The sequence below is a fragment of the Mesoplodon bidens genome, assembly GCF_964165515.1.
Source record: "Mesoplodon bidens genome assembly, chromosome: 5".
Lineage (NCBI taxonomy): Eukaryota > Metazoa > Chordata > Mammalia > Artiodactyla > Ziphiidae > Mesoplodon > Mesoplodon bidens.
In genome coordinates, this window is record NC_138161.1 from 115,449,936 (window position 1) to 115,463,951 (window position 14,016).

Consider the following 14,016-nt stretch of genomic DNA (forward strand, 5'->3'; position numbering starts at 1 on the left):
AATAAGTACTACCCAACCCTTTACAGGAAAGTTTGCCAACCCCTGGGCTAAGTCAGGGGGTGCCTTATACGTCTTCGTGAGACATCTGAATTTTATTCTAAGTCACAGGAAGCCACTGGAGGGTTTTAAACCAGTGAGTCACATGATCTGACCTCCATTTTTAAAAGATCTGCTCTGGGAATGGATTATAGGAGGATACAAGTGAACACGGGAAAACCAGTAGCAGGCTATGGCAACCATCCAGATGAGGAAGGACAGAGTAAAAAACCAAGAGAAGATGAATTTGGCACACATGTTGAGAAGAGGACGCCCACAGGACTTGCTGAGCCATTGGCTACAGAGATGAGAGGAAAGAGGAATCAAACATGACTTCTAAGTTTTGGCTTAAACAACTGGGCCAATGGTGGTCCCATTAACAAAAATGGAGAAGGCTCAGGGAGGAGCGGTTTGGGTGAAATGAGTGTTCAAGAGTTCTGTTTTGCACATACTAAATTTGAGATGTTTGTCAGGCATCCAAGAGGCAAAGTCATGTAAGCAGTTAAACACTTGAGTCTGGAGCTCAGAGTCCAAGTTTGAGAATCATCCGTAAATAGATAGTATTGAAAGCCAGAAGCCGGGAAGAAATACCTCCTGGGAAGTGGTGTGGAGAGAGCCCTAGGCTGGGCAAGAACCAGAGGCCAGTCTGTGGCATGGAAATCAATGGAGAGATTAAGAAGGAGTGTCTGGGAAGGCGGGAGGGAGCCGGGAGATGATGGGAAGGAGTGGTCCACTGGCTTGAATGCCACTGAGTGGTGGAGGGACAGGTGAACAGAGAGGTGACCACCAAATTCGGTGACAGGGGGTCTGTCTGAAACCTTGACCGGAGCAATTTCAGTGAGTAGGGGTCCTGGACACTGACTGGACGGGATTGAGGAAAACATGGGATGTGGGCCAGTGGAGACAGCAAATACATAGAGACCTCTTCTGACGAGTTTTGCTAACGAGTGAGTCAAAACCACGCATTTCCACTGCAGGCTCATGGCCTTGAAAGTCCCTTTCAATGCTGTGGAGCTTTGGCTCCATGAAAGGCCTACTCTGGGCCAGCTCATCACTTGTCTGTGATGCTAATGAGGCATTTCTCCCTGATAGTTCATTGGGAAGTTGGACGGAGCAAAACAGAGATCCATGCATAGAGATTCAAGAAAAACCAAAATGAAAAAGAAAGCTTGCAGCCACAGAGAGACGAGTGTAGATTTTCATGGGTTTCTCCCCATTGTCAGAAGGCTGCAAACCCATAAGGCCAGCAGTTTCATTTCTGCTGGGTGGGACACACAGTTCTTCCCTCCTCACTTTCCCAAGGAAGCTAGTTCATACAAACTTCTGAAATCTGTTGCCAAATATAAACGTGTGGCCCAAAGGATAAGAGATTTCTGAAATTGGGACACAAATGCATCTTGCAGAAGGATACAAAGGATCATTTTTGTTTCAATTTTTTTTTTTTCTGGGAAACATTTAGTTTATGACAAACATCCAGGACAAAACACTCACACATTCATGTACACAGAACCTATTGTTATTTTTTAAACTATTTAATCACAGACTGTAAAGAAGACACAGAGATAATTTTGTATCTAATTCTATTCCCCGAGGGTCTTCGAAGAGATGATGTGACCCCAAAATCTGAGCTCTGAACCGTTTGCCATCCTATTTTATAGAGGTGCAGGCTGATCCTTTAGGGTGCCTGTTTTCCCGGATCATAGAAAGGGGTATGTACAATCATACACGAGCCACATCGCTGTCTTAGCCCATGGCCCGGTTTAGAATCCCAGGTCTGCTGCTTATGAGCCTGTGTGACGCTGAGTGGGTCCTTAACCTCTGTAAGCCACCGTGGCCTCATCTGCCAACCGGTGATAATAGATCTACTTTGCTGTCATGTATTAAACAAGCTAATATAAATAAAGGTCTGTGTACGCATTCTGAGTACAATAAATGGCAGCTGAAGGACAGTATCTATTAGGACACCCAACCCTTACTAAAAAGGCCAAGCTATGCCATGACTATGAAGGGTCCCAGATCTCCTGGGTAATCCTATCCTACAGTCCAGCTTGTCTGTGTGTCTGTTTTAAGAATGACCTTGATGCTTTGGGAATCCTGTGATTAGTAGCGTAATTTTAAGCAAGTTTATCTTCAAAAGTCACAGGCTTTAGAAGGTCATCTGCTGACGTTAAGTGTCTCCCATAAGCAGCACCCAAGGGCTCCTTGCTAAGCTCCCCAAGCTCTCCTCTTCCCAGACTTGAAGTCCTCAGCAGCCATCTGGACTTGTTTTGGTTGCCCCAAAGACGAGGAACTTCTCCCCTCGTCGTCGTCTCTACATTTGAAGATGTCACCGTGGGGACTGCTCTGCTGTGGAAATAAGGGCAGTCCCCATTTGGGCCAGTTTGAAGCTTGGCTTTGAATGTTCCCCAAACCACAGCTTGCACAGGAGGGGTAGGTTCTATCCCCAAGCCCCGTGTGCCTCTGAGTCAGCTTCTTATAGACTGATGAAGGGTGACGACAGGGCTAGGGATCACCACCGTTTTGGCCTGACTTTGGCTACTGAAACACATCTAACTTAAGAACAGACAGGAGTTAGAAGACTAGGCCCTCCGGCGGAAAGGTCCCTTGCTTTGGCCCTGACCTGACCATGTGTAAGCTGGCTGTCTTTGAGGATTCCATTCTCTTGAAATGAAGAAAGAGCTGCAGAAGCTACATCAGGTTGTGGGGACATTTCCATTTAAACATATTTGGGTTTTGTTTTTTTGAGGGGGTGAGGAGGATCGTGAAAAAGCCAGTGCTTTTGTGTTCTCCACCACTTCCCCTCTGGCCTTCCAGGGTTTCAGCTGTAGCTGAGGGGACATTCTCTGTGCACACCACCAGCACCCACCTTGAGCTCCTTCCTCAGGGCTTTTTGAAGCTTCCATAGTTCACTTTGCCCTTACACTGGCAGCCCGAAGAACAGGGGGTGTTAATATTCCCAGGGCAACCCTCAACCACTGGGGTGGACGGAAAGTCGGTGGCCTCAGTCTCTGGTTCTTCACGGGTACAATGCTGGAAGACATTCTACACCATTCCTTGGAGGGTCCCCAGCAAGAGGGCGCCCCTGACGTCCATGACAATAACGAGTGGATGCACACAGCCTTTACTGGCTTTTTTCTCCTCTTACCTCACTCCCTCTCTCCTACCTCCTGGGTCCCCTCCCCAAAAGGCTACCTGCACCCAAGACCCAAGTCTCTGCTGAGGGTTTGTTTGGGGGAGAACCTAAACTAAAACATGCATCAGTGAGCATGATGGGAGTGTGTTTATCTTGAATGTTCAGAAATAAAGTTGCTCCTTTGCTGAACGAGAACAAAAAGGGAAGCTGCACTGTTGGGAAGAGGAGTGTCCCAGAAGCTGAAGAAGTGGGGTTCAGCTCTGCCCACTGGTAACAAAGTGAGGCTGTCAGGTTGACTCTTGACATAGGCCAGGGGAGGACAGCCTGGCTGATCCTGGGCGTGGATGTATCTCACATCCCCGGCCCTAGTGTGGAAGATGTGAATGGAAAAGGCTGTGGGTTGAGGGAGAGACAAATGTTCCAAGCAGACCACGGAGGCCTGGGAGGCCTGAATTGAGGTTACAGGGTCAGAGAACAAGTGGGCAGAGCAGACTTGTGAAGGGGAGGTGGTCTAGATCAACTGCAGGGACCAAGGGTGAAGGCCTCTATCCCATCCCCACATTTGTGTGAGGGGCCTGCCATGGAACATCCCCCCCCTCAATCAGCCCGTGGCTCTAACGACAAGACCATCCCTGGCTGTGGGGCTATTTGTATGGCAGGAAATGAGGAGAAGGAGACAGGGATAAAAAGCAGTCCAATAGGGCCCAATAGGGACACACCTGCATCCCAAGGGCACAATTTTAACCCACGGAAAGGAAGAGCAGAACAAAAGGTCACCATTAGCGAAGGGGGATTTCCAAGAACAATCAACAATAACTGAGAAATCAAACAATCACTTGCCTTCCTCCAGCTGATTTTATGAGGTTGCTTTATTCTTATTTGGATTTGTGAGTTGACAGGGAAAATGTAGTTCTTGTGTTTCTGGGAAAAGAAATATTTTTTCAGGTGCTCCAGCAGCAGAATAATTTTTATTTCCACAAGAGAGCTGCGTAGTTAGCTCCAGGTAGAACTGTCAAATTTGGACAGCGAATACTGTAGAATTAATCAGATTCTCCTGTAATGAGACAGAAGACTAGAACCCATCAATGAATATATATTGTAAGAATCCTGACAGTACTTTAACTCGTTGTATTATCCCAAACTGGACAACCTCTATCTCACCCCTAATCAAACCAAACCAAAAAAGTCCACCTGAGACCCTTTCAACCTGTAGGTTGAGATGGTCTGTGATGCCGTCATTTCTAGATGGCTGATATTTAGAGTTCAATAATTACAATAATCAGACTTATTACTGTAGATCATCACAGCTGTTCCCTTGCGAGGACAGAATGCAGTTTCCTGATAAAGGACATACCTTTAATCTTAACTAAAATCCTTGCTTCATAATTCCTAGTCTCAAAATGCCTCCTTTGCAATATTAATTTTAAACACTGCCATGTGTGCTGACCATAGGGATTTAACTGCCAAGACCTGAAAATGAAACTCACTGAGTACATTAAAAAATTCTTCAGGACCATATGAAAAATTACTTTTTTTAAAAAATGAGGATCACAGAGATGAGTATGGTTTTATACAATCCAACATATACCTTTCCTTGTTTGTTTGTTTAATTAGCAGTGGAAGTCTGCATGAAAACCATTCTTTCCTCAAACAATCTGAAGTCTCTGGATGATCAACAGGATGTCTCTAGGTCTGTGCTGTCCAAGGCAATAGCCACCTGTGGCTTTCCAGCACTTGAAAATGCAGCTGTTCGAAATTGAGATGTGCTGTTGGACACGTATCAGATTTTGAGGATCTAGTATGAAAAAAAGAATGTAAAACATCTCAATAATTTTTATATTGATGATATGCTGAAATGATCATACCTTGAACACATTGGGTTAAAGAAAATATATTATTAACGTTAATGTCATCTCTTTCTTTTTTAATGTGTCTACCAGAAAATGTAGAAGTACAGACATGTGGCTCCCCTTGTGTTTCCAGGGGGACAGTGCTGCGCTGGCTCATCTGTTCCGAAGGGACCGAGGGGCAGGCAGTCTGTTGGAGGGGAGGGCAGGAGGTTCGTCTTGAAGTTCCCTTGCAAAACAGGTCAGTTTTCCCCTCGAGTGCATGTTGTGGGTAAAGGTTTACGTGCAGGGGCTGCTGGATGTTACTTGCGAGTGAAGCAGGGAGCTTTTCTACCCCACAGTAACCGGAAGTTGTTGTCTAACCTTTTTTTGCATTTTAGAAATGGTGTAGCAGTGCACAATTCCCAGTGCTTTCCTCCTTCCCTCCCTCCCTCCCTCCCTCCCTTTCTCCTTCTCTTTCTCTCTCAAACAGCTTTATGTATAATTTACATATCGTAAAATTCATAATTTGATGAATTGTACTACACTTACACAGCTATGCAGCCATCACCACAATACAGTTTTAGGTCAACTCCATCACCCTGAAAATTTTCCTCCTGCTCTTTTATACTCAATCCCTGTTCCCAACAGCCTCTAGGAAACTGCTGATCTGCTTTCCATATCCATAGTATCTCCTCTTTGCAGAAATTTCATATAAATGGGATGAACAATATGTGGTCTTCTGTGTCTGGCTCCTTTCACTTAGCGTACTGGTTTCCAGGTTTATCCGTGTTTGCAGTGCCCCTCTGGCCAGCCCTGGTTTTTTGGCCTACTTTTAGATGAGACAGAAATGGGTGGTAGGAAATTTGGGGAAATTCCTCAGTAATTTGATCTGAGCCTAGGAAAGTTGCCGAGGGTAATAAAAGGACACGGAGAGTTTCATGTCACACTGGGATGTGATGACAGGTTACTGCTGGCCTCTCCTCCTTCTGTTTTAAAAAGAAAATGAACTGTATTGGCAAAACCATATTCATTTCCCCATTTTACCTTCCTGTTCTTGCCCATAAAGTTACATAATTCATACATTATTGTACTCACAGTATAGATAAAAATGTGATATTCTACAGTTCTTTTCCTTTACTGAGTGCTTTTTAAAATAACGATGATAAATTTGCTCCCCAGCATCCATGGTCTCTCACCTGGAAACTGAGCAGATGTAACTGCTTTTTATGGAATTTAACACTGTGACAGTCACTCATTTATTCAAAGAAGTGTGAGCTCTTATGGCTCTACTTACATTGAAATCTAACCAGATGAATCTAACATTCCACGGTCCTAAGATTTTACATTGCAAGTCCTGGTGTTCGTTTGATTAACAGACAACAGCAAAGAAGAATCACTCCAGGGACTCAATTTTCTTTGCTAATAAGCAGGTACCAAAATAATGAATAAATTATGACACAACCCTCTCCCCCCACTTCAAATCCCTGACAAGTTTACCCACAATAATATGTGGGCTTTGAAGTGTGGGTGGCTGGGATTTCTGATAAACACACCCATAAAGACCAAATCACACAAAAATTGCTCAGGAACCTCAGGTGAAAATCACAGACTGTGACAACAAGGGGTGGGCAGGAAGGAGTTGAAAGATGCAGGCTGGGATCAAACCTCCTTCAGTAACATTTTTATTCAAATAAAGGGAAAACTCATCTGTTTCCTGTCTCTTTTGCAGACTAGGGTGTGTTTTCCTCGCCATCCCCACTGAAGCAGCACCGGCCGGGCCCCTCCGTGTGGTCCCCTCGGCATTGGAAGGCAACTCCGCACACACTGGCCTTTCCCTCGGGCACCCATGTGGCCGCCTGCGGGCTGCTTCTGCCACAGCAGCTGGCTGGGCCGGCACACAAGATCCCCAGGCCAGCCTCAGAGATGAGGGAGAGGAGCTGGTGAATGAGCCCACCGGCCCTCACCCTAGTGGGACAGCTGGACGCGTGTTCTGCACAGCCTCTCAGAGGGGCCGCAGCAGGATTGAGGCCCCACTGCCCTCATGGGCAACCTGCTCGTTAACTCCCCCTTTTCAGCTTTGCTCTCTTCTCTCCCCCACTTGCCCGCTTCCCGCTCTGCTTCCTGGGATCATTTCCCAGAGATGACTTGCCACAAATCCTTTACCTCAGGGTCCACTTTTGGTGGGAGCTCAACTAAGACAGCTACACAAATTTTAGATAAATACAGACTTTAAAGGGATTCTATGACTATTTGCTATTTTTTTAGCAGAATTTTCCAGGTCATCCTTAGGAAGACCCAGAAAAGAGAAATGAAAACAATGAGAGTCGCACCAAATAGCGGCTGTGTTCTTGAGCAGTGTCACCTGATGTCATCATGTCCCCCTAATTCTACTATAAACACACTGTGGTCTGGGACTAGGAGGCTGGACACTGTGTAGAGCTTTACACGCATTAGCTGATCTCATTCTCACAACAGCCCCCTGAAGTGAGTACTACTGTTGTCCTCATTTACAGAGGAGGAAACTAGGAGGTGAAAGTTAACTTCTGCTGCCTAGAAAAGGCAGCAGCAGGATTCCAACCCCGGGCAGCCTGGCTCCAGATCCTCAGAGTAAAGCCTCTGACACAGGCCTGAGCCAGTGAGAGGTGTCTGATAAATGCTCGCTTGATTGGGGAGTTACTACATGTGGAGAAAGGAAAGAAGACGGTCTATGTAATATCTTCGAACGTTTGACCATGAACCCTTTGAGCAGTCTGTGAAGTCCAGACCCTTTCCCAAAACAATATACCACACCTCACGGCATGTGGGATCCTAGTTCCCCAACCGGCTATCGAACCCGTGCCCCCTGCAGTGGAAGTGTGGAATCTTAACCACTGGACCACCAGGGAAGTCCCCAAAACAATATATATATATATATATATATATTTTTTTTATTTATTTTATTTTTTTTGCGGTATGCGGGCCTCTCACTGTCGTGGCCTCCCCCGTTGCAGAGCACAGGCTCCGGACGCGCAGGCTCAGCGGCCACGGCTCACAGGCCCAGCCGCTCCGCGGCATGTGGGATCTTCCCGGACCGGGGCACGAACCCGTGTTCCCTGCATCGGCAGGTGGACTCTCAACCACTGCGCCACCAGGGAAGCCCCCAAAACAATATTTTTAAGTGCATAAAAGAAAACATATAAGATTACAAAGGAAACCAATTATATTGAAATGCATTTATCAAAATCTTACCACAACTTGTAACCTAGCAATACATACCTTCATCCTATAGGGGTGATTACACATTGCAATGCGCTCCGTAAATGTGTCAAATCTGTCTGTGACAGGAATGGGCTGAGCTGCCCAAGAGGCTGTTTCAGGATAGACCTCAGTGGTTGGCTCCAGAACCTGAATTACAAGACCTCTTCCCTCCAAGTCACCCTCCACCTTCATTAACTTCCTAAAACACAGGTTTGATTGTATTTCTCACCCATTCTAAACCTTTCAATGCCTGCCCTCCATTGGCTCTGGAATAAAGTCTAGGACGCCCAGGATGACATTCAAGGTTTGCATGATCTGAACCCAACAATTTACCTTACTAACCCCCGGCCAGTGATTCCCATGTTCCTTACACCCCAGCTGCAGTAAATTCCCTGCTTCCTCTGCCTGGAATGAGGAAGGGCCCCATGGCAGAATCCTTTCCCTTCAGATGAAACTTCTGTGCAAAGTCTTCCGCCATGGTCCCTCTCCCAGGTAAAATTAATCATTCCTCTGAGCGCACATAACTCTTTCCACATGCCTCTACCATAGCATAAGTAACACGTGATGTTATAGTTACTGTGGGCATACATTCTGGCTTACTACACGAACAATACCTTGTTCATCTTAAACAGGACCCAGCAGAATATCTAGCCCAGAATGAGAATTCAGTTAATGTTGTTTAAAACTAATTTGAGGGTGGGACATGGGTAGTTGATTTGACATAGGTTTGAGATAACCGTGTGGACTATCTCAGTATTTGCCAGCAAAGATACTGGATCGTTAGGAGTCTGGGAACAAAGCTTGAAGTGATCCACCCAGATCATGAAACTTCCTTGAAAATGTGTTATCTTCAAATTTCCTGTAAAACTGGCTGTCTCTTTCATAATACATTAACATTTTTTATCAGAGTAATGTCATTGGTTTTGCTCAAATTTTTAAGAAAAATGGACATTCCTAAAAAAAAATCTGTCCTCTTTCTCCTGTTTCTTCTACCCCCTGGCCTGCCAATAATCCAGTGGGTGCAAGTACCCAGGCACCTAGGGCTCCTCTTCCTGACCCGGAGATGAGGGCACCATTTGGCTGACTTTAACCAGAAGTCCCAGGAGAGCTGTCCTCCCACCTCCTCAGGCAGCTGAACGCTAAATACACCACATCTGGCAGGACTCTGCCTCGCAGTAAGTTCAAGTGGGTAATTATTCCACAACCTATCCATTTTCTCATCTTCCTCTGAAGTCTTTCAGGGATGACTCACTCTGTGACATGAGACAGCTGGTTGGGTTCTTCCATGCTCTCCCTTTGTGTTTGTTACTATTGTTTTCACACTTGTTTGGTTGCCGTTGGGACTTTATTACCCCTGACTTCCTTCTTGTCCTCAAACTCTTCTTTGACTCAGGAGGGCCTGAGCATGTGCTCAAGTTTTTCCCTTTTATTTGAGTTTGATCCACTTCCTTACATTTTAACTATGGTGAAGTGGAAAGAGCATGGGTTTTTCAGCCAAGTAAAGCTGGTTGCAGGCCTGGGTCTGCTACTCACTGGCTATATAACAGCATGCAGACAGTATCACCTCTTCTAGCTGCAATATACTCATCAGTAAATATGGGAACAATCAAACCTATTTTACAGGATGTTACAAGGTTAGGTGTGTAGATGCACCTTATACAGTATCTGGCGCAGAGTAAATGATAAATGAGAATTTTCATTTCCTTCCTTCTACTAGAGAGAGAGTCTAGTTCTGTGGTCTGAAAGTCTGGTTAGTGTTGGTGCCCAGTGAAGAGCCAGTGGCAGTGAAATCTGCAGGTGGCCATGCCCCTGGGGGGTTCAGTGCCCTTGCCTCAGTATCTCCAGCTCCTAGCCAGGTGGCATATAGTCGTGCTTCAACAAATACCTGTTGACTGAATGAATGAATAAATGGATAAAGGAACGAGTGGACACATTCCTCCAGAATGATAAAGGATTGGAGATAAATAACCTAGTTACGTCAAAGCAATCAAGTAATTTGTAGTATGTGACGCTTATTTCAAAAAATCTGTCTGCTCCCCGCACCTCTGACACTACATGATGACAAGTCGGCAGTGGAGGTCCATCACGCTAGCAGGGGGAGAGGCGGGCAGAGGTGGCCGAGGCCTGGGGGGATCAAGTGGCCCATAAAGCCAGAACAGGTGGGCTGAGCAGATCCCGCGCCTGCAGGAGTGGGCTGTCAGGGCGATCAGGAGTCAGCAGGGATGGCCTGAAGAGGAGCTGCCCTGTAATTACTATTGTTTCAGCATAAATACATGTTGTTGTTGTTTTGTTCTGGCAGGTGACTGCTGTGTTTCTGGGCTGCAGCAACGGTTCTGACTGTGGAGGTGTCTTTGAGGAGCGAGCTCAGATGACTAAGCTCGGCTTGGCGTCACCATGGCTTGCCGCGGCCGGCGTCCCTGGCCTCCCAGCCCATGTCCTGCCTCTGGCTGTGCCATCCCAGTCCCTTCTCCACACTGCGGCCACAGCGACCTCTGCAGCCCCGATCAGATCTTATCAACCTCCCTGCCTCCCAGCCCCCACCCCTATTTCCATGAGAAGCTGAATCCCACCGCCCCAGTGCTCGGCACCCAGCCCCTGGGTGACCCAGGCCCTGCACAACAACACCGCACACTGGCTCCCCAGACACTCCAAGCCCACGCCCCTCACGGCCTCTGCGGCTCCCTGGGTCTGCAGAGCTCTTCCTGCCTGTCCTCACAGGGCCGGTGCTTCCCCTCACTCAGCTCTCAGATCGGTTCATTCCCCACAATGCCCTTCCCTGACTCTCTGAGCCACAGGAGCTCTCTCCCGCCCCCTCTCTGTGCCTGTACATTCTTACTTTCTCCATATCCTTATGCCCACCGAAGATCACCTCATTTGTTGATTTTTTTAGTCTGTTTTTTGTTCATTTTCCCTTCCCCTGATGAAATACAGGGCTTAGGGGTTTACATCCAACTCGTTCACTGCTCTGTCCCCAGCACAAAGTGGCCCTAATAGGTGCTCAATCATTATTTGTTTGGTGATTAATAAATAAAACCTGTCCCACTGAGAATACGCAAGCTTGTGTGGCAGAGCCCCTGCCAGCTTCTTGCCATCATTCCTGCAAGGTGGACAGGGCAGTGTGTGGAGGAGAGCTCACAGGCTGGCCAGCGTTCTCGCCGGAATATAAGGCAATGACTCTGCACAGCACAGTGATTCCAGGAGCTCCTTAGGAATCCCTGAAACCACAAGGTGACCTGGAAGAGCTGGCAAACCCAGAAGCTGCTGATGATCCCACTGCCACCGAATCCTATTACAAGGCCCAGAAAATGACTTTGGTAATTGTCAGCACAGCTGACGTGAACACCAGTATGGACTCCCGCACTAGGCAGCCCTCTCAGTTAAGAGTGATGGTGTTGTCCAGGAATAGTTCAGCAGCAATGAAAATGGACTCTGGGTATCTCAATAAAATGGGAACTTACTAGAACGATATCAGAGGCTCATAGTTCCAGAAGGAGAAATGGACTGGCATGATTAAGCCAAGGAAGCAAGGAAATGCAGGGCAGAGTACATGAACCACATGAAGACTAGCCAAGAACGCTGCAGGGGCAGGAAACCCATCCCGTTTCCCAGGGACATTAGGTGGGCCCCTGCCTTCTCTCTTCTATTCCTTTCAGGGTTGGGAAAGGGCAACCTTGTCTGAAGCAAGATGTCTGAGGATTTAGGAAGCAGCACACTTTCTCCTGCCAGATCTACCTGTTGAAAAACAGAGGTGACAGTCACGTCTTCATCACCCACCTCCAAAGGACCTGATGAAGCCTGGGCCTTGCCAGGACCACAGGGGCATAGTGGCCCCAGCAAGTCTGGGCTAGGCCCATCCTGGCAGCCAAGCAGGTGTCAGAGAGTCACATGTCTTCAGGGACCAGCAGGTCGGGCACCCGAGTGAAGCCAGTTAGGTAAGAGACAACACAGGGATGAGGCCTGGGCCTGTGTGGAGATGGAGCCCACCTGAGACATCCCATCCTGAGTGCACTTGTGATGGGACATTCTTTAATGTCACGTGTTACTCTTCTCTAATGTACTGACAGAATGGATTCATTGGTGGATTTCCGAACTTTGAATCAATCTCCAGTGGTGTGAGACAGCGAGCTCTTATCAGATTGTGAGAGCCAGTTGTTTAATTTTCAGGAGTTTTCAAGCCAGTTCAGGTCATGGTGGTAGCTTAAAATTAACTATGCTTAAAATTAGTCTTAGTAGGAGTATTTACACCACAGGAATTGACAAATGCTACAAATCAGGCCTTTTTAATCTTTCCCAGATAGCTGGTTATTAAACCAGCATACTACTGTTTGTATTCCTGAAATAAACTCTGCTTGGTCTTACTGTATTTTTATCATTACTGGATTTTATTTTTACTCATAAATGAGATTTGTCGATAGTTTCATTTTGTTTTTTGCTTTGTGGGTACATTCTTTGTCAGCTTTATTTCTTAAAGCTTTCCATATTGTTCTACGGCCCAGTTTAAATCTCTGATTTTCAATCATCTGGGGAGTATTTTTAAATGCAGATGCCCAGGCAATGCACCTGATTAATTAAATCAGAATCTCTGGGGGTGGGACTCAAATGCCAGTATTTTTAAAACTCCTCAGATAATTCCAATATTCAGCCAGGGTTGAGAACCACTGCCCTAGCCCAGTGCTTCTTAATCACTGATATACATGCCATCACCTCTCTAGGTGAGTGAACTCCTGTTAAAATGCAGAATTTAGGACTTCCCTGGTGGCGCAGTGGTTAAGAATCCGCCTGCCAATGCAGGGGACACGGGTTCGAGTGCTGGTCCAGGAAGATCCCACATGCCGCGGAGCAACTAAGCCCGTGTGCCACAACTGCTGGGCCTGTGCTCTAGAGCCCGCGAGCCACACCTACTGAGCCCACGTGCCACAACTACTGAAGCCCGTGCGCCTAGAGCCCGTGCTCCGCAACAAGAGAAGCCACTGCAATGAGAAGCCCGTGCACCGCAACGAAGAGTAGCCCCCGCTCACGGCAACTAGAGAAAGCCCGCGCGCAGCAGCGAAGACCCAACTCAGCCAAAAATAAATAAATAAATTTATTTATTTAGGAAAAAAAATGCAGAATTTAGTTTAGTAGGTGGGGATGGGGGCAAACAAGCTCCCAGGGATGCTGATGCTGCTGGCCCATGGACCACACCTTGAGTAGCAAGGATTTGAATAACATGGTAATTATCTGTATTTTAAAGGTTAGATAAAATTCAGTTATGCAGCCATTTCATCCTGATGCCTTTTCAACATCAAATCTCATTACATTTCTAATCTCTTCTATAATAACTGATTTATTTAAATTTTCCACCTTTTCCTATGTCAATTTTTGGTATTTTACATTTTGTGAGAAATCTTTTCTCTAGGTTTTCAAATTTGCTACCATAGAGTGACATTTAACAGTCTCCTTCATGATTTTAAACTCTCCTGTATCTGTAATTACAGCAATTCAAAATCAATAGTTTAAAAAATATTCATCCAATCAGCTAAACATCTGTGGGCTGACTGATCCTTGAGTTTCCAGTTTGAGACCCTGCCAAAGACTCCCAATGACTCCAATCATTTCTCCAGTTTTTGAGTTGAGCTTTTGACTCTGTTAAGACATGCTACCAAAGAGGCAATCTCAGAAACAGTTTCCGAGCTCAATTATGCTTAATGCTATGTATCGATAATTCAATCACTTTATATACCGATGGGGAAACTGAGGCCCAGAGAGGCATATGACTTACACCTCTGATAGAAGCCCAAT